Raw genomic sequence first — 3036 nt, forward strand, 5'->3', positions numbered from 1 at the left:
CGGCTTTGGTGGCTTGGACAAGACCTAGGACCTTACGATTTTGCATGAAAGGAGGACTAGCTGCCGCGTTGCACGGTAGAATGTGAAAAGTGTTCATATGTAGTAAAAACCTCAGAAATCCGTCCGTTTTCGTCATTTGTTATCGAATCGACTTAAAGCCAGATCGTCACATTGGCCGCTCTTCTCTCTGAAACGGTTACATTTATCGTCTGCAAAGCTATGTCGCGTGCTGCGGTATGCCGAAACACTAAAAGCACCATAGTAGAACACAGAAGAAGCTTCTAAGTTGAAGTAATAGCCAGTAAGAAGTAGTACAATTCAAGTTTTAGTTATCGATTATTCACTTTTTAGCCGGCTTTGGTGGCTTGGACAAGACCTAGGACCTTACGATTTTGCATGAAAGGAGGACTAGCTGCCGCGTTGCACGGTAGAATGTGAAAAGTGTTCATATGTAGTAAAAACCTCAGAAATCCGTCCGTTTTCGTCATTTGTTATCGAATCGACTTAAAGCCAGATCGTCACATTGGCCGCTCTTCTCTCTGAAACGGTTACATTTATCGTCTGCAAAGCTATGTCGCGTGCTGCGGTATGCCGAAACACTAAAAGCACCATAGTAGAACACAGAAGAAGCTTCAAAGTTGAAGTAATAGCCAGTAAGAATTAGTACAATTCAAGTTTTAGTTGTCGATTATTCACTTTTTAGCCGGCTTTGGTGGCTTGGACATGACCTAGGACCTTAAGATTTTGCATGAAAGGAGGACTAGCTGCCGCGTTGCACGGGAGAATGTGAAAAGTGTTCATATGTAGTAAAAACCTCAGAAATCCGTCCGTTTTCGTCATTTGTTATCGAATCGACTTAAAGCCAGATCGTCACATTGGCCGCTCTTCTCTCTGAAACGGTTACATTTATCGTCTGCAAAGGTATGTCACGTGCTGCGGTATGCCGAAACACTAAAAGCACCATAGTAGAACACAGAAGAAGCTTCTAAGTTGAAGTAATAGCCAGTAAGAAGTAGTACAATTTAAGTTTTAGTTACCGATTATTCACTTTTTAGCCGGCTTTGGTGCCTTGGACATTACCTAGGACCTTAAGATTTTGCATGAAAAGAGGTCTAGCAGCCGCGTTGCACGGGAGAATGTGAAAAGGGTTCAAATGTAGTAAATACCTGAGAAATCCGTCCATTTTCGTCATTTGTTATCGAATCGACTTAAAGCCAGATTGTCACATTGGCCGCTTTTCTCTCTTAGACGGTTACATTTATTGTCTGCAAAGCTATGTCGCGTGCTGCGGTGTGCGGAGACACTAAAAGCACCATAGTAGAACACAGAAGAAGCTTCTAAGTTGAAGTAATAGCCAGTAAGAAGTAGTACAATTGAAGTTTTAGATGTCGATTATACACTTTTTAGCCGGCTATGGTGGCTTGGACATGACCTAGGACTTTAAAATTTTGCATGAAAGGAGGACTAGCAGCCGCGTTGCACGGGAGAATGTGATAAGTGTTCATATGTAGTAAAAAGCTGAGAAATCCGTCCGTTTTCGTCATTTGTTATCGAATCGACTTAAAGCCAGATCGTCACATTGGCCGCTTTTCTCTTTGAGACGGTTACATTTATCGTCTGCAAAGCTATGTCGCGTGCTGCGGTATGCGGAGACACTAAAAGCACCATAGTAGAACACAGAAGAAGCTTCTAAGTTGAAGTAATAGCCAGTAAGACGTAGTACTATTCAAGTTTTAGTTTTCGATTATTCGTTTTTTGGCCGGCTTTGGTTGCTTGGACATAACCTAGGACCTTAAGATTTTGCATGAAAGGAGTACTTGCAGCCGCGTTGCACGGGCGAATGTGAAATGTGTTCATATGTAGTAAAAACCTGAGAAATCCGTCCGTTTTCGTCATTTGTTATCGAATCGATTTAAAGCCAGATCGTCACATTGGCCGTTCTTCTCTGTGAAACGGTTACATTTATCGTCTGCAAAGTTATGTCGCGTGCTGCGGTGTACGGAGACACTAAAAGCACCATAGGAGAACACAGAAGAAGCTTCTATGTTGAAGTAATAGCCAGTAAGAAGTACTACAATTCAAGTTTTAGTTGTCGATTATTCACTTTTTAGCCGGCTTTGGTGGCTTGGACATGACCGAGGACCTTAAGATTTTGCATGAAAGGAGGACTAGCAGCCGCGTTGCATGGGAGAATGTGAAAAGTGTTCATATGTAGTAAATACCTGAGAAATCCGTCCGTTTTCGTCATTTGTTATCGAATCGATTAAAGCCAGATCGTCACATTGGCCACTTTTCTCTCTGAGACGGTTACATTTATCGTCTGCAAAGCTATGTCACGTGCTGCGGTATGTGGAAACACTAAAAGCACCATAGTAGAACACAGAAGAAGCTTCCAATTTGAAGTAATAGCCAGTAAGAAGTAGTACAATTCAATTTTAGTTGTCGGGTATTCACTTTTCAGCCGGCTTTGGTGGCTTTGACATAAGGTGGAACCTTAAGATTTTGCATGAACGGAGGACTAGCAGCCGCCTTGCACAGGAGAGTGTGAAAAGTGTTCATATGTAGTAAAAACCTGAGAAATCCGTCCGTTTTCGTCATTTGTTATCGAATCGACTTAATGCCAGATCGTCACATTGGCCGCTTTTCTCTCTGAGACGGTTACATTTATCGTTTGCAAAGCTATGTCACGTGCTGCGGTATGCGGAGACACTAAAAGCACCGTAGTAGAACACAGAAGAAGCTTCTAAGCTGAAGTAATAGCCAGTAAGAAGTAATACAATTCAAGTTTTAGTTGTCGATTATTCACATTTTAGCCGGCTTTGGTGGCTTGGACATGACCTAGGACCTTAAGATTTTGCATGAAAGGAGGACTAGCAGCCGCGTTGCACGGGAGAATGTGAAAAGTGTTCATATGTAGTAAAAACCTGAGAAATCCGTCCGTTTTCGTCATTTGTTATCGAATCGACTTAAAGCCAGATCGTCACATTGGCCGCCCTTCTCTCTGAAACGGTTACATTTATCGTTTGCAAAGCTATG

This window comes from Schistocerca gregaria, unplaced genomic scaffold (genome assembly GCF_023897955.1).
Source record: "Schistocerca gregaria isolate iqSchGreg1 unplaced genomic scaffold, iqSchGreg1.2 ptg000405l, whole genome shotgun sequence".
NCBI classification, from domain to species: Eukaryota; Metazoa; Arthropoda; class Insecta; order Orthoptera; family Acrididae; genus Schistocerca; species Schistocerca gregaria.